The sequence below is a fragment of the Lepidochelys kempii genome, chromosome 11 (assembly GCF_965140285.1).
Source record: "Lepidochelys kempii isolate rLepKem1 chromosome 11, rLepKem1.hap1, whole genome shotgun sequence".
In the NCBI taxonomy this organism is placed as follows: domain Eukaryota; kingdom Metazoa; phylum Chordata; order Testudines; family Cheloniidae; genus Lepidochelys; species Lepidochelys kempii.
Window position 1 is genome coordinate 32889843 of NC_136390.1, and position 18576 is coordinate 32908418.

Below are 18576 nucleotides of genomic sequence, written 5' to 3' on the forward strand. Positions count from 1 at the left end.
TGGTGAGCTTCAGAGCAGTGCAGATCTCTCCACCCTGTTCCCCAAAAAGGTAAAATAACAGTTTTACATTCCAGCTGTTGTCCTCCAGCATGGTCAGATCTGGTACAATTTAAACTCCTCCTTCCATTGGGTCCATTGCTGGGCTAGGTTTGTGTCTGCAAAATCCAGGGCTCCAATGGTCTGTAGACTGAGTTCCATGGCTCATGCTGCCAGATGCTGCACTGCAGAGAACTCACAGCTCAGACACTGTCACTATGTTTCATTCACAAAGAGAGATGTTGAATGCAGGTGTGATTCTAAGAGCCTGTCCCTTAATGCCCACTGGCAGAAAGCCCACTGTATTGTAACTCATATCAGGCCTACCATACTCACTACCCTCAAAACACTGTTGTCATAACTTCTATCCAAAAAGTATTGTGTAAGGCATCATATGTAAACATGTAAACTGATCAGGAATATTATTGAGATATATGTACAGGTTGTGTATAAAGAGATGTATCTGTGCTGGAAAAATGTTCTTAAATGTGTTTGGAGGAAATGCATAAATCAAGCCTTATCTGTTCCACTCCAGCGCTAGTCCCTGTGTTGGGATATACATTACATATTGCCTGTAATTGTAATTGTTTGCTTTTATAAATTTTTTTATTGTTTTTAATGTATTTTTAAATTAAAGGACCAGTTTACATTTTTTGGTTTTTAATTTTTTTTTTTTAAATAGAGGACCTTGGTAAATAATTTTATTAATAATGACCTTTGTTACATTACATTTACATGACTTAATTGGGCCTTTTTTGGTTATACTTTAAAAAAATACATGTTTTTTAGTGGTTACCACACCAATACACCCATTGCCTAAATTAAACACTTTTGTGCCATTCGAGGCTAAATGTTGCATGGTACATTGTTTGCTTGAATGGTTTAAATTACATTTTTTTAGTTGTGGGCACACCCATTTGCTTTATCCCCACTTTTTACAATGTTTTGTTAATTTTACTCATTTATATATATGGGAGTTGGAAGACTAGATAAACCACATCATCTGCCACGGACTGAACTTCCCATCTGCCCTGGTGCAAAAGTATGCTAGAGACATCCATTCTTCACATACCCAAAGTTAAGACTAGCCTCCAAGGTAAATTCAATACAATGGATGTGATTTTCCACTTTGTTAAAACAGTTTTATATTGTTATAATTCAGTTAAAATCAAGGGAGTTCCACAGGCATAAAACTGGTGTTATGGAAAGCGAATCAGGTCTGTGTGTGTCTATTTTGTTTCCAACAACCTCTGCAAGCACATTGTGCTGCAGCTGCAGAGAGATTTTCAACCCAAGGAAAACTCAAAACTGGACTCTACCTTGTCCTACTGTAGATGAGGCTAAAGAATATTATCGTTAGATTCCCAGTGTACTAAACCTCATTACAAAGCACCTATGTCTGTTCAACATGGGTTTAAACTGCAATTTTGTCTGCACTGGAATCCAAAATAAAGTATTATAATTTTGTTATCACTAAATGGAATTGGCTTGACATATTAAGTCATAAACTTGCTGGTATGCTCTACAGTTGGGGGTTTTTCATGCAGGTCCCCAATCCCACCACTGCCACCATGTCAAGGTTCCTTCCCCACTCTGAAGTCTAGGGTACAGATGTGGGGACCTGCATGAAAACCCCCCTAAGCTTATTTTTACCAGCTTAGGTTAAAACTTCCCCAAGGTACAAACTATTTTACCTTTTGTCCCTGGACTTTATTGCTGCCACCGCCAAGCCCCTAACAAATATAACAGGGAAAGAGCTGACTTGGAAACGTCTTTCCCCTCAAAATCCCCCCAAGCCCTACACCCCCTTTCCTGGGGAAGGCTTGATAAAAATCCTCACCAATTTGCATAGGTGAACACAGACTCAAACCCTTGGATTTTAAGAACAATGAAAAAGCAATCAGGTTCTTAAAAGAAGAATTTTAATTAAAGAAAAAGTAAAAGAATCACCTCAGTAAAATCAGGATGGTAAATACCTTACAAGGTAATCAGATTCAAAACATAGAGAATCCCTCTAGGCAAAACCTTAAGTTACAAAAAGACACAAAAACAGGAATATACATTCCATTCAGCACAATTTATTTTATCAGCCATTTAAACAAAACAGAATCTAACGCATATCTAACTAGATTGCTTATTAACCCTTTACAGGAGTTCTGATCTGCATTCCTGCTCTGGTCCTGGCAAAAGACAACACAGAGAGAACCCTTTGTCCCCCCCGCCCCCCAGCTTTGAAAGTATCTTGTCTCCTCATTGGTCATTTTGGTCAGGTGCCAGCGAGGTTATCTTAGCTTCTTTACCCTTTACAGGTGAAAGGGTTTTTCCTTTGGCCAGGAGGGATTTAAAGGTGTTTACCCTTCCCTTTATATTTATGACACGCCCCAATATGGCTGACCAACTACCGTATACCAGTCATACATAAACTCTTTATACAATGCTGCAATACAAACCAGTTATGTCTGGGTGTGTTATGATGAACGTCACAGGGTGTATCGCTTATTCTTGTACATGTTTACAGAGACTATCAGTACCCATTAGACAAGTTTGATATTCAGTTGCCAATTAGTCAAGTATACAGTTTTGAGAGTTAAAATCAACACTGAAAAGAATGGCCTAAGGGTCATGTCATGTAAACTCAAGGAGAATTAGGCAAATGATAAATATGGGTGAAAAATCTGCAGCTTTCTTATTCACATGAAAGTTCTAATAGAACTAATTTCATACGTTTGGCTTACTCACTTGAGTGAAAGTTGCAGGATCAATCCCAATACCAGCAATCATTCCAGCCTCAAACACTGTATATAATACTAGATTTTCACTGAAAACTGAAGAGTATGTGTAAGATAGCAATAGCTGCATTTGGAAACTAGAAAAATGTGAACAATTCTGTAATTCATGTCAGAGTATATGCACCTATACAGTTAGCATATACATCTCACAGAAAACAATTAATATGTGCACTTTTAATATAGTCTGGTAAATATGTAATTGTATTGCCACTCACTCTGTTTTGCTGCTGATTTAGATAAAGAATGCCTACATACATGTTCTGAGACATAATAGGAGTTAATGGGACAGGTCTGTTAACATGTAGAAAGCATAGGGTCTGTAACATTATTTAGGTCTGTGAGTGGTTTTGATTAACCAAACTATTTATACACGCTAAACATGAACGGATGAGAAAAAGCTGCAGCAGCAGTGAGAAAGAAACTTCCTAAATAAAAATGACAGATTATATCCCTTTCACTAACAGCAAGTTGACGTAAAATGAATACTATTCTGGGATTCTTTTCCAACAGTTGTCTGTGTCTGAGTTTCAAACACATTTGTATGCTGCTCTTTGTTAACAGCAGTAAATACCTCATGGTTGCCAGGAATACCCTTATTTTGAATTGATTCTGCCTAGTTTTAGCACTGCACATTCCTTCTGTGGATAAAGGAAGTTAGAAATATTGCAAATGACAGTTTGTGGAGATCCTGCTCTCTGACCTTTATCTGCATTTAACAACAGCTTAAATTCCACATTTTGTTCAGCATAGTAATCACACAAAAGTCTTCTAAATAGGCCCCTAGAAGCTGCTATTCAATATCTGAGAGTTGCTCCTATTGTAGGAGCATTTTCTCCCACATTTGGTTGGTTTAGGAGAAAAGTATTACTACATTTTTAGGTTTAGTCTATAGATTTTTTTCCCTTTTAAAACTTTTAATGAGGGGTAGAAATGGTAATAGTCTGTTGTGCATTTTCTTTCTATGGCTTTCTGCCAACTATAGATAAGTCAACAGTCAAAACACTAACAAGTTTTTCTGTTAATAAGGATAATTTGAGAAGTAGCTTGAAAAATGTGAGTGTTTCTGTAACATTGAAGTAAATCTCTTATCTGTCCAACAAACATTTATATAGAAAGCAGCTATTTCTAGCTATGTTAATGTCTTATTTATATAGCTTGTATCCATACCCTTCCTTGATTATATCTGGAATTAATACATTTGTTAATAATGTTAAGCACTGAACACGTTTAATAAGCAGATAAAATGAGCTAAATAAGGAGACTATCAAAATTTTATTATACAATTAGTTTTTTTCCTTATTAAACTAGTGTTATGTATGAGTTATACTGACTATTTAGATTGTGTAGAAAGAGATTCAGAGATTCAGTGAGGAATTTTGAGAGATATGTAAATAATTTTACATTATGTAAATGGAAATATTGTAATATGTAGTTTGATATATGAAAATATAAACAATGCTGAAAATATTAGGTAATTCTAGACAGCAAAACAATTAAAGAAAATTTGATATTTTGAATTATTTTTTGTAATTTGGAAATCAAGTTTTAAATCTAAAATAAAGAAATACATGAAACAAAAGAACCTATCAATTCATTTTTCATAAATGGAAAGGACTGACTCTCCATGGGAAAAGGTTCTTAGCATAATCCTGGAGACCACTGGGTAAATTACTTCAAAATGGATGCACAATAAGGGAAGGAGTGATCTCAGTAATCACTGTCCTCAAAGAGCTGGGGTGAAAATTGAGGACAGATTTTCTTCCATGGGGCACAGCCCTACCAGTTTCCTGGAGCACCAAGACATCAGAAGTACTACTGCCCCTCCTTCACTGTCTACATCTGTTCAATGTAGACAAGAGGGATGGTCTATTGTGACTATTGGGCCTACAAAGTGTACATCTATTGTGAGCTCAAATGTATGGTGTATATAAAAATTCATTAGATGTTACAATAACCATGAAAAATAGGTCAAATAATTTACGACACTGAATGTTTAACAAGTGCAAGAGAAGCAGGCAAAGAAGCTGGATGAGTCTAAACCAAAAAGGCCATGTTGATATACAACAAGTACTGTTGGAGTTATGCTTGGTGAAAACAGATTATATGGAACCAGAAGTTAATAGACTAAAATTAATGTGACAGATATTAGGCCTAGTTGGCGAACAAAATAGTGAGGGGGATGAACTATGGCACCCACTTTTTCCCTTTTGGGGTTTCCTAAAAAGAGACTTTGAAAAATAATCAGTTCAGTTCAGCTCTCCCTCTCATCCCACCTTACATCCCCCCAGCTCATCCCCCAACCTACCAACACTGCAACGCATCTTGACTTATCTAAAGGACTTTCTTCCTGAGAGGAAGGCTCTCTGGCCTTGCTCTTGTTTAAGGAACTTTGTTTTCATCTGTGAGTGCTGAAAATCATCACACTATCATGACATCCAGTCCTCAGTTCAGCAATGGGGATATCTAATTAGCAGCACCACAAAGGCATGTATTTCCTTCCCTTGTTGTGTTATTTTCTGCCCCAGTGTTTCTTTCCTCCTGTTCTATCTCACTCTCTTGTCTTTTCATTGACATTTCCTCAGACACCTTAAAAACATTAAAGTCAAGATTCCTGATGTGTGGCTCCTGGTTTAGCTGTATCTTTCTCCACCAAGCATCTATACTATCTCATTGAGAGACACCACTGCATCCTCCTAAGAAGCTATCTGATCTGGAAATTATCTGAAGTTATTACCCCCTTTTGGCACTCTCTGAAAGAAACAAACAGAACCATTAAAAGGCCAGGTGCTAGTCTGTCATCCCTTCTGATCAATATATGCATGGGACCATTAGCGGAATGTGAAGAGATGACTTCCCCAGTGTTTTAAAAGACAGTCTACATGCTGTGTGGAATCACATTTCATTCCCATCCTGTGATCTGGTTTTATTAACAAAGAGATAACATAGTTCATCTCAAGCCATCTCCCTATGCTTGGCTGCATCTAGGATCCTTATCTCAGGACACCTAGACCAGAATCTAGAGCTTCTTTGCTTCAAATTCTAGCTCCCTCATATAAAATCTCCCAGCAGGATCAATATCTTCAAGGACAAATCTACTGGAGTATTTCCCATTCCTCTTTAAAAGGGCTAGTGAGGCAACATGGACTCCAATATGCAGAAAAAATACAGCTTTATAGCATTATCTTTTCTGACCAGCTGGTGTAATTGAGCGACTCGGATAGTATCTAATAGCTTTGGAGAAGTGTACGCAGGCTAACACTCACTGAATGGGTATACCTGCTGTTTGTTACACAGGCTTGCAACCTAAGGGTTTTTGTTGGAAGTTCAAGTAGCAGTGTTTCCCAATAATGCTTTTTATTGTTTCCTCTTTGCAAAAAGGTTGTGACCTTTCATTTTAGATACAGATCTTCGTAGGGTCGTCCATGCCATTTTCATCTTAAAGTTGGATTAATGTAATGTGCTGTACAAGAGGCTACATCTTCAAACAATCCAGAAATTAGCTATTGCAGATTGTGACTGCCCATTTATTAATCAGTACTGCATTACTCCTGTACACTGGCTACTGACTGATTTATAGGTGGATTATAAGGCATTGGTTCTAACCTGTAAATCCTTAAGTGAAATTGACTATAGCTACCTGTGTCATTGCTGCTCTCCTTACATGATTCTGTAGCAGTTGTGAACAGCCAAGACCTAAAGCAGTAGTTGTTCTTGATGTGGGGCCCTTGACTCTGGAATTCACTTTCCCACACAGTTTGCTTGAGTCCAGATTTGAGGACCTTCAGAGTATGCTGCAAGACTTTACCCAGATTTTACTGGGGAGGGAGTGGGTGCTGAAATGTATTTTAGAACTGATATCTAAGATTGTTCTTTGTTGGCATGGAGACAATTTGTACGTTATTTACTTATTATTTTAAGTTTTGCACATACACTGAACAATTTGTGGTTGGCAGATTTTAAAAAATGGCCTAAATAATTTGTCACCCCAATACTAACAAAGACCCAACATTTCAGCCCACTGGGATTTTTCCTTTCCATCAGTCATAATCATATGCAGTTCTCTCAGAATAAATGGTGATGAACAAACATGGCAATACCATTGGATAACGTGAATACTCTAAAACTGCCCTCCTTGCAGAATTCTAAGTATTTCTTTATTGGAAATAGTGTAAGACTGCCTCATGTGTACTTTGCAGTGTGGTAGTACTGGAAAAACTGCAAGAATGGCAGGCCTCAGTTTTTACTATCCAGTTATGCTGAGCTTGCAATTTACACAGAGGCAATAATCTACATGCTTTGGTCCACTCTGCTTCCTTTGCATGGTTCAAGAGGCGTAAAGGTAGATGAACCTTCAAGATCACTCCAGGTGGAAACACTCCCAGTATAAGGGATTCCCAGCAGATATAGAGCCATCGGAGCCGTCTACATTTTCACCTTGCAGCTCTTGCTATAGTGGATGTCGGAGGCAAGGAGAGGCCTGCCAGTTGAGGTGGAGTGGTTGGAGTGGAAAGCACTTCAAAAGATCAAAGACAGCCAGTGCAGTTTGGAACAGCCACAAGCACTCTAAATTGTGCAGAGAATAAGAGAGTTGTAACCAGTTCCTTGATAATCTCTCCTTTCTCTGCTGCACCCAGTATAAAATGGACACAGAAGAGAATCTGGTCAATTGTCTAGTGAGCGCAGAGCTGGGATACAAGAATCACTGAGTTGAAGTTCCAGTTGTGACACTCCTCCGTGGCCTGGGACATCTCTCTCTGGCTCAGTTTCCCATTTGTACAATGGGACAATAATACTTTTCATGAAACCTCTACAAAGCCAAAAGGAGTTGAAGAGTGTGCAAATTAGTGCAGAATTTGTCCCTAATGCATTAAAATGAGCAACGTTCTTCATATAATCACAAAGGCCTAAATTTTTAAGATATTTTGGCATTGCTGTGCTCAGCATTGAGATGCCTAACTCATTTACTGTAAATGGGATTTAAGCTTCTAAATGCCAATATCCCTTTTGAAAATGAGATTTAGGAGCTACAATGCTGAGCACAGCAACTATTAAAAACCTTTAAAACTCTGGGACAAAGGGACCAGCTACAACTGTGGGAGAACAAGATATTTGCATTTCCTACATTTTTACTTTAAATAACAATTTACATTAATCTGGCTATGTCTGCATTGCACAGGGCAACATAACAAGTGGCCCATAAACTGGTTAAATGATTTGCCCAATGACATAAAATTAATTTATGACACAGTTAAGACGAGAAGTCATGAGTGGCTTCCTAGTCCTGTGTCCAATCTACTAGACCATGCTGCCTCCCTTAATGTTGGATTTCTTAGGTGCTTTATGTGCAAAAAGGAAGGAAACACTCAGTTCTTTTCATTTTTAAAAACAGTCTACTTTAAAAAGTTTACTTTAACTTTTTCTTATTTGGGCTTCTAGCAAGGGGCATTTATCTTTTGAATGGTAGGGGGAAAGAGGTATGGGGAGATATGATTTGTATCAGTTGCTGGAAACAGCTGTTTATTGTAATTTAGCACTATGTGTCAAGATATCTAGATGATAGACAAACTATAAATGAAGGAAATAAAAAATAAAGCATTAATTTTCCTGCAGAGCTGTCAGTATTTCAATTACAGAAAAAACACAATAACTCTCTCTGTTTGTGCTACTTACAATTTGGGAGCCTCACTCCTCCCACTTCCTCATCTCTTTAGCACCCAAATTCTCAACCTTTAACTACAAATACAATAACAATAATTACCCTGTCACTGGACACTATGCCAACATGCTGATGAGAATGGGAAGGGAGAACTACTCTCCACTTCTTTACATAATGCTGTAAATTGCAGGGCCTGAATGGACTTTGTTAAAAATCTTAGTACGCTATTGAGCAAGTCCAGAAATTATTTGTTTACAAATGTATAACTATAGATATTTTTTTCATATGTAACTAAGAGACTTCCTCCTCATGGATATCAAGTTAAAAATGTTTTTGTGCAGTTGTTTTTGATCCATCTAACTTAGACATAACAAAGTTGAATAGATTTTTTTAGGCTTCCAACAATAGAACAATAACTTCCTGACTGAAAGCAAACAGGGACATTTTCAGTTCCAAAGGAGAACTTTTCACTGCTCATGTGAGTATTAGCTAATAGAACTTGACTGCCACATGGGCCTTTCTTCACCTGCAGCTGAGATCACTGCCTCCTTATTGAGGATATTACAAGCAAAAGGAGGTTTCGTAGAGGACACTGCTGTAACAGCACTGCTCCCTAATCTGCTCTCCAAATATCTCTGGAAGCACTGTCATCCCTATTGAGGATATTGACAGGGCAGGATGCTTTAAACAAAGGACTGCTATGTGAACAAGCCTGTATTTTCTTTTTGATGCTTATAATTTTCAGCTGTTAGCTTTATTTGTATAAAATGCCTATTTTATAATCTTAACTATTTTGTCCTATTTAAAGATGTTCTATAATTTGTAGATTTAACATTTATTTGATACAGTTATCTATGAAAGGTATTTTTAAGGAAGGATCAAGGTTTCCTATTTTTAATGTAACATTATTGGAGTTCCAGGGATTTTTTGTTTTTAATATTTGTGTGTTGTGTAACTTCATCTGTGTTTTTTATATTTACTTTGGCATTACAAGAGAGACTTGTTATCTTGGCAAAAATGAGTCAGAGAGAATACAGGTCATCTGAGAAGATAAAGCAACAGAAGCAACTTGATCAATATATTAAATTGAAAATTAGCAGTGAAGATAAAGATTCCTCATGACTAATTTATTGTCAGAGGCTGTGGTCCGCACCATATGCGGATCTAGCCTGCATACAGGTTTAGGCTCTGTGTCTTCTCAGAAAGTGGACATAACATGAAGGACTTTACAACCAGCTTTTTAAAATGATGAATAAAAAACTAGCAGTTGTATTCCCAAGAATTAAAAAACCTGGAAATACTAATAGAACCACTGAAAAGGGATCAATTATCCTATTAAAGAACAGGACCAAATTAAGATGTATTTGAATAGCTCTAAAATATTAGCAGGCACATTAAGATAATACTTTATTACATCATAGGTTGGGGTCTCTGGAGAATATGTCAAGACTCTCCAACCATCATATTTTAGGATTAGAAAAAGAAACAGAGGGTTATGATCCTTCTGTTCCTTTACCTGAAGAATTATTGGGGGAGTACTTTAATCCACTATTAAGTATACAACGTGCTTTTGAATGACTTCCTCTTCCATGCACACTTGTGAAGCAAAAAGGGCACTGGGAACAAAAGGACATTTTCTGGTTGCTTTTAACATGTAGCAGATTGAAATGAACATTTATATTGTCTTAAAAAGAAGATTAGTTATCAAGAAACACAGAGTTATAATGTTTTCAGATAGTGAAAAAGAAACAAGTCATAAGCAGAACACATTTATAAAATAGGCACACACATTACAATATTTTATCCTACGAGACTGAGATACTTCTGGGACTAACCAAAATCACCTTGATTTTGATAAGGTTTGAAAGGTTTTTGTTTCAAAGCATCCTATATCAATTTTAGTTGAGGGAAAATCTTTGGAAGCAGTAACTTTGATCTTACTAAAAATCCTTATTTTCCTGAATCTTCAGCAGCAAAATCCTAGATATAAAATAAAGTTTGGACATATGTATTTAAGAAATGGAAAATTTTTCCCGTTGGAATTATGTAACATTATGTAACATGCCTTACTAACAGCACCATAATAGTTTATTTAACTATTAACAGATGTGCTGTAAATTATTTTGTCTTTGTGATTGCTCTAATTTTGTTAGTATTATTACTAGTGAAAGTAAATAAGATTATTTTATAGCATTTGTTTTTTTAAAAATTGATAAAATGAAGAGAGGAATACAAAAGTCACATGTAACCTTAGCATTCATACACCAAACAACAATACAAGGGATGATTTCAGACTCCACTAATCTATGACTCAGCAAGATTTGGGGCATCCCCCAAATCTTCAGCCTGCTACTTCTCTGCACCCCCTCTTCTGCTGTCACACACACAGAGCTGGCAGTGTGTGCTCTGCACAATAGCTGAATCAGTCAAATATTGAAATACTGAAGGAGTAGCATTATGGACCTAAGATGCGTCCCCTTATCAGTAGGCTACGTTGTCTCCTGCTCATTAAGGTCCTGTTCCTACATGTGCTTAACTTTACAAACGTGAATTGTGCCAACAAAGTCAATGGGCCTACTCATGTATAAAGTTAAGTATGTGCATAATTGTTTTCAGGATTGGGTCTAAATTGCTAATGTTACTCACTGAAACCGGTTTCAGAGTGGTAGCCATGTTAATCTGTATCAGCAAAAACAACGAGGAGTCCTTGTGGCACCTTACAGACTAACAAATTTATTTGGGCATAAGCTTTTGTGGGCTAGAACCCACTTCATTTGATGCATGGAGTGGAAAATACAGGAGCAGGTATAAATACATGAAAAGATGGGAGTTGCCTTACCAAGTGTGAGTTCAGTCTAACGAGACAATTCAAGGGAGGAGTAACAGTAGGGGGAAATTAGTATGGAGGAAATTAGGTTTACACACCACACAACAAAAACACCAACTCAGGAACCAAACCCTGCAACAAACCCCGGTGCCAACTCTGTCCACATATCTATTTAAGGGACACCGTCATAGGACCTAACCACATCAGCCACACCATCAGGGATTCGTTCACCTGCACATCTACCAATGTGATATATGCCACCATGTGCCAGCAATGCCTCTCTGCAATGTACATTGGCCAAACCGGACAGTCTTTATGCAAAAGAATAAATGGACACAAATCTGACATCAGGAATTATAATATTCAAAAACGAGTAGAACACTTCAATCTCCCCGATCACTCAATAACAGACCTAAAAATGGCAATTCCTCAACAAAAAAACTTCAAAAACAGACTCCAACGTGAAACTGCAGAACTGGAATTAATTTGCAAACCGGACACTATCAAATTAGGCCTGAATAAAGACTGGGGGTAGTTGGGTCATTATAAAACCTAAACCTAATTTCCCCCTACTGTTACTCACATCTTCTTGTCGACTGTTTGAAATGGGCCATTCTCATTATCACTACAAAAGTTATTTTTCCTCAGTTGGTATCCTACTGTTAATTGAATTGTCTTGTTAGACTGACCTCACATGTGGTACGGCAACTTCCATCTTTGCACATATTTATACCTGCTCCTGTATTTTCCACTCCATGCATCTGATGAAGTGGGTTCTAGCCAACAAAAGCTTATGCCCAAATACATGTTAGTCTCTAAGGTGCCACAAGAATGCCTCATTGTTTTTACTGCAACCAGAAGTTCCAGAATTAAATCCTACCTTAAATGATCTAAAAGTATTTAAAATATTTAATAAACATCTAAATTTCATTTGGATGAACAAACAATCCAAACTGCATAAAAAGGAGGGAGCTCAGTGCCCTCTACCCAAAACATATTCACAGCTTGTCCTGGAGATGTGACAGACAGAAGCACTTTGGAAATTGGCTCCACCAGATGTTTATCAGAAGTGAATTTGTATTATTACTATTAATTGGGTTTATTGCAGTAGTGCCTACAGACCAACCAAGATGGGAACCCTATTGTGCCAGGCATTGTACAAACAAAGAGTAGTAGACAGTCTCTGCCCTGAAGAGTTTACAGACTAAATAGACACAACAGACACAGGGTGGGGGAATGGCTATAACGCACTAAGCTGAGTGAACAATGTGATGGCAGTAAATGTTATGTTAGTTCCTTTTTCTGTGGGTGTGGGATTAATTAGGAGGGGGTCAGCTAATTGGAAAGAAAAGGGAATGGAAACGGATCACGGAAGGAAAGGGGAGCAAAGGAAACAGGACAAGGGAGAAGAGGGCAAGAGGGCAGGTGTGGAGTAATGCTGAGGTTAAGAGACAGAAAGGGACATGTTTGGTGCAAAAGGCCAATCAGCACAGGTCAGCGAAAATGATAGAATCATAGAAATATAGGGCTGGGAGGAACTTTAAGAGGTCATCTAGTCCATCTGCCAGTGCTGAGGCAGGACCTGGTATACCTAGACCAGTGGTCACCAACGGGTAGATTGTAATCGACTGGTCGATTGTGGAGCCTCTTTCAGTTGATCTCAGTCACAGGCTAGAGTCACCAAGCCTCCTGCAGCCAAACCGGGAGATCGGCTGCTACCAGTCTGGCGGCGCAGGAGGGCTAAGGCAGACTCCCTGCCTGCCCTGGCCCCGTATTGCTCCCAGAAGTGGCCTGCATGTCTGGTAGCGGCTTCTGGGGGGGGAGGGGCAAGGGGTCTCCATGCGCTCCCCTCGCCTGAAGGCATCACCCCGGCAACTCCCATTGGCTGGGAATGAGCGGGCCAGGGCATCACAGAAGGGGTGGCGCAGAGATGTGGCCTCAGGGCAGTGGTGGGGCAACAGTGATTGGGTTTGTGTAATTACTGTTATTTCTACATTTTCTTTGAGGTAGATCCTGGGTTGCACTTAAATTCAAAAAGTGATCTTGTGCTTAAAAAGGTGACTTGGACCATCCTTGACAGGTGTTTATCTAATCTGGTTTTAAAAACCTCTAATTACAAGGATTCCACAAACTCACTTAGGAGCCTAGTCCAGTACTTACCTGTTGCTATAGCTGGGAAAATTTTCCCCAATATCTAATCTAAATTTTCCTTGCTGCAGATAAAGCTGATTACTTCTTGTCCTACCTTCAGTGCTCATGGAGAACAACTTATCACCATCCTTTCTATAACAACTTTTACATATCTGAAGACTGTTTTCAGATCCCCCATCAGTCTTTTTTCTTAAGACTAAACATACCCAGTTTCTTTAATCGTTCCCCATAGGTCAGGTTTTCTAAACCTTTTATCATTTTTATTGCTGTCCTCTTGACTCTCTCCAATTTGTCCACACCTTTCTTAAAGTCTGGCACTCAAAACTGGACACAATATTCCAGCTATGGCCTCACCTTAGTATAGTGGAACAATTACCTCCCATGCCTTGGAGATGACACTCATGTTAATATACCCCAGAATGATATTAGCCTTTTTGCATCTGCATCACATTGTTGACTCATATTCAATTTGTGATTCATTATAACCCCCAGATCCTTTCTCCAGTACTACTGCATAGCCACTTACTATGCAGTACTACTGCATAGCCCTGTCTTGCCTTTGTGCATTTCATTTTCCTTTCTATATGGAGTACTTTGCATTTTATTTTGTCCATTTCAGACCAATTCCCCAATTTATCAAGGTCATTTGGGGGGGAGGGATAGCTCAGTGGTTTGAGCATTGGCCTGCTAAACCCAGCGTTGTGAGTTCAATCCCTGAGGGGGCCATTTAGGGATCTGGGGCAAAAATTGGGGATTGGTCCTGCTTTGAGCAGGGGGTTGGACTAGATGACCTCTTGAGGTCCCTTCCAACCTTGATATTCTATGATTTTAAATTCTAAAAGCGTCCTCCAAAGTGTTTGCAACCGCCTTCCCATGTGGTGTCATCCACAAATTTTATATGCATACTCTTTTATACTTGTTCACTCCATTATTCAAATAATTAATTAAAATAGAGATTAGTAGCAGACCCAGGCCTGACCCCTGTGGGACCTCCAGGAGAAACATCCTCCCAGTTTGACAATGAACCATTGATAACTACTCTAAGTATGGTTTTTCAACCAGTTGTGTATCCACCTTATAATACTTTCAGATAGACCACATTTCCCTAGTTTGCTTGGAAGAAGGTCATGTGGGACTGTGCCAAAAACCTTATTAAAATCAAGATATCACAACTACTGCTTCCCTCCATCCATTAGGCCAGTAACCCTGTCAAAGAAAGAAATAAGGTTGGTCTGGCATGATTTGTTCTTGAGAAGTAAGTGTTGGCTATTACTTACCACCCTGTTGTCCTCTAGGTGCTTATAAATGGGTTATTTAATAATTTTTTCCAGGTATCAGAGTTAGGCTGACTGGTCTATAATTTTCCAGGTCTGTTTTGTTCCCCTTTTTAAAGATCGATATTATGTTTGCTCTTCTCCAGTCATCTGGGACTCACCCACCCTTCATGAATTCTCAAAGATAACTGCTAATGATTAAGGCTACGATTATGTCCCGGAAGTCCCAGAATCTGTGACTTCCATTGACCTCTGTGACATTTTCTGCCCTGGGGCTGTAGCCAGCCCACACAGCTGCCCAGCCATGGTGGGTGGCAGGTGGGACTCCCCACAGCTGCCCAGCCGCAGCTGCAGCCAGCGGACCCTGAAACTACCAGCCTCCCAGGGCGAGGGGACCCCGCAACAGCCCAGCCCCAGGGTATGGGGACCCTGGAGCTCCCAGGCACTGCAGCAGTGAGGGATCTGGGAGCCCCAGTAGCAGTGAGTGCTGAACCCACCTACCCCTTTTGTCAGGGATATTTTCAGTGAAAGTTAGGGACAGGTCAGGGGCTGCCGTGAATTTTTGTTTATTGCCCGTGACCTGTCCATGACTTTTACTAAAAAATATCAGTGACAAAAACTTAGCCTTACTAATGATTCTGAGATTGCTTCGGTTAGTTCTTAAGTAGGCTGGGGTGTATTTCATCAGGCCCTGTCAACTTGAATTAATCTAAATTATCTAAATATTATTTTACCTGTTTTTTCCTTATTCTGGCCGGTGTTCCTTCCCCGTTGTTATTAATATTAATTGTATTAAGCATCTGGTCCCAATTAAACATTTTTGTGAAGACTGATGCAAAATGGTCTTAAATACCTCAGCCTTCTTGTTGTCATCTGTTATCTACTCCACTTCCCCACTAGACAGTTTACTTACACTTTTCTTCTTTCCCTTACTCCAAATGTATTTATAGAACTTCTTATTGCCTCTTTTGTCCCTTTTTAGGTGTAACTCATTTTTTGCCTTAGCCTTTCTGATTTTGTCCCTACATGCTTGCAGTATTCTTTTGTAGTCATCCTTACCAATTTGTCCATATGTCCACATTTTTGTAGGATTCCTTTCTGATTTTCAGGTAATTAAAGATCTCTGATGAAGTCATATTAGCCTCTTACTATTCACATTGGAATAGTTTACTATTTTGCTGTTAATATTGTCTCTTTGAAAAACTGTCAGCTCGCCTTAATTCCTCTTTCCCTTAGATATTCTTCTCCATGGACCCTACCTACCAGTTCTCTGAGTTTGTTAAAGTCTGCTCTTTTGAAGTCCATTGTCCTTATTCTGTTACTCTCACTCCTTCCTTTCCTTAGACTCATAAAATCTACCATTTCATGATCACTTTCACCCAAATTGCCTTCAACCTTCAAATTCCTAACCAATTCCTTCCTGTTAGTCAGAATCAAGTCTAAAATGGCTGTTGCCCGGTTATTTCCTCCATCTTCTGAAACAAGAAGATGTCCCCAATACATTACAAGGACGTAATGGATATTTTATGTTTTGCCAAGTTACATTTCTAACAGATGTCTGAGTAGTCAAACTCTCCCATTACTACAGGTCTTGTGTTTTGGATATTTCTGTTATTTGTTCTAGAAGTGCCTCGTTCACCGCCCCCTCCTGATTTGGTGGTCTACTGTAGAGCCCTACCATGATGTCACCCTAGAATTTTTCCTCTTTTATCTTCACTCAGAAACTTTCAGCTGGTCTGTCTCTGACCTTCTTCTGGAACTCAGAACAAGTGAATACATTCTTGATGTATAATGCAACACCTTCTCCCTTTTTTCCCTGCCTGTCCTTCCTGAACAAACTATAGCCCTCTATACTGTTTTTCAACCTTTGGTCTGTGGACCCCTAGGAGTTCACAGACTATGTCTAAGGGGTCCACAAAAGGGCGTCGTTACCATAGAACAGTGGTTTTGAACCTGTGATTTGTGGACTCCTGGGGGTCTGCAGACTATGTCTAAGATTTTTAAAGGGGTCCACACCTCCATTTGAAATGTTTTAGGGGTTCACAAATGAAAAAAAGGTTGAAAACCACTGCTCTATACCAATATTCTAGTCATGAGATTTATCTCACCATGTCTCAATGATGTCAATTAAGTAATAATTTAGGTTTTGTACTAAGACCTTCAGCTCTTCCTCTTTGTTCCCTCTACTCCTTGCATTTGTGTTTAGACATTTAAGATGTTAAGCAAATTCCGCTCCTTTGACCCTTGAAGTCTTTCAACCATGATTTGAGGACTTTCATAGCTCAGACATAGGTCAGAGGTTTATTGCAGAAGTGGGTGGGTGAGATTCTGTGCCTGCATTGTGCAGGAGGTCAGACTAGATGATCATAATGGTCCCTTCTGACCTTACTATCTATGAATAGTACTTTACCATTTCCCCTCCAACTTCCAGCACTCTGTCAAGGTCACCTTTTTTAAATCCTTACTGTGGGTTTTTGTCACCTGCCCCCTTTGAACCTAATTTAAAGTCCTCCCTCCTCACTAGTTTGGTGAGTCAGTGTCCAAAGATGCTCTTCCCCTGCCAGGTCAGGTGGATGCCGTCTCTTCTTCCTTTATGGAACAGTGCTGCTTGGTCAAGGAAGCCAAACCCCTCCTTTTGACACCATCTGCACAGCCATGTATTACTCTCCAGGATGTGAGTGTCCCGGCCTGGGCCGTTACTCTCAACTAGGAGGATGGATGAAAACAGTACCTGCATTGTTGATTCCTTCATCTTTGCTCCCGGTCAAAACTTTACAAAAGTGTAGGCAGGACATAATACTGACTGGTCTGCGCTGTCCCATTTGAACACAGAAGAACAAGTTATTTCCCTGTTAGCAGGCATACAAAATGAAGTGTCAGTTTCCTTACTGCAACATGGACAGTGAGACAAGTGTTTAGAGCTTAATAAATCAATCAACACTTAATAAAAATAGTCTCTGTGATGAATTTCCTTCCTCCTTCAAAGACTTTTAAAGAAGGCAATGGGATGGAGGTTCCCTCAACCTATCACCTAACCACCTGTAAACACACTGCTACTTTAGGCTTTTTGATTAGCATTGGAGACCATCCAGAATTTCTGGCATAATCCTTGGGGCAGATTCTAAATCAGATTCAATGTGGTGTGATGTGGTGATATTGTAATAGAACATCATTTTGTCTTTTCCTCCCTCATGCTATCTTGAGTTTTATATTGTGATGTATTGGCATGTCATGATTAAGCTAATGTGCTTGTGCTACGTAACATTGTAAGGGAGGCGTATGATCCATTGGACGAACTTCTAAAAGTTCTAAAAGTGTCTAGTAGCTGTAGACACATTTTCTCTAGTGAAATGGTAAATTCTCTGTTGGCTGTGGCACAAAGTTGCTGAGGGTGCATTCAATGGTACTATGGTCACGAGTCTGGGATGCTTCAAATTGAAGTCTCATGACTTTAATAGCGATGGTAAGACTGAGTTTCTGAGCAGCCCTTAGCTCTGTGGCAGGCCAACCAAATACTGTATGTTAACTTTTCAAAAAAGGAAAAGAATTGTGATCTACCATATTCAAAGGGGTTTTGAGTCTTGAGAAGAATTAATTATCTCTTTGTTCAAACTTGGAACGTTTTTCAGATTTTTGGTGCTGCTAAAACTTCCAAATTACGTTTAATCAATAGATTCAAAATTTTGTATGCTATGATCTCTAACTAATTTTTAAAAATAAATCACTACATTCCCCTTTTCTTCCCTCTTCCTAATCTTCACTTTTCCCTGTATGCCTGCCTCCATGTATCTTTCCTTGTTTCTTTCAATGCCCATTTCCCTCAGGGAATTTTCCTATATATTT

At 39.0% G+C, this 18576-nt stretch overlaps 1 protein-coding gene across 5 annotated transcripts in view; it reads right to left on the bottom strand.

Annotated features, from left to right (window-relative positions):
* Nucleotides 1-18576, bottom strand: part of BAZ2B (bromodomain adjacent to zinc finger domain 2B) — a 353162-nt gene that overhangs the window by 332517 nt on the left and 2069 nt on the right. For all 5 annotated transcript variants that reach the window (XM_073305587.2, XM_073305577.2, XM_078847946.1 and 2 more), the window contains exon 2: nucleotides 17465-17582. The gene's annotated coding sequence lies outside the window, so the exon portion shown is untranslated. The remainder of the gene's footprint in view (nucleotides 1-17464; nucleotides 17583-18576) is intronic.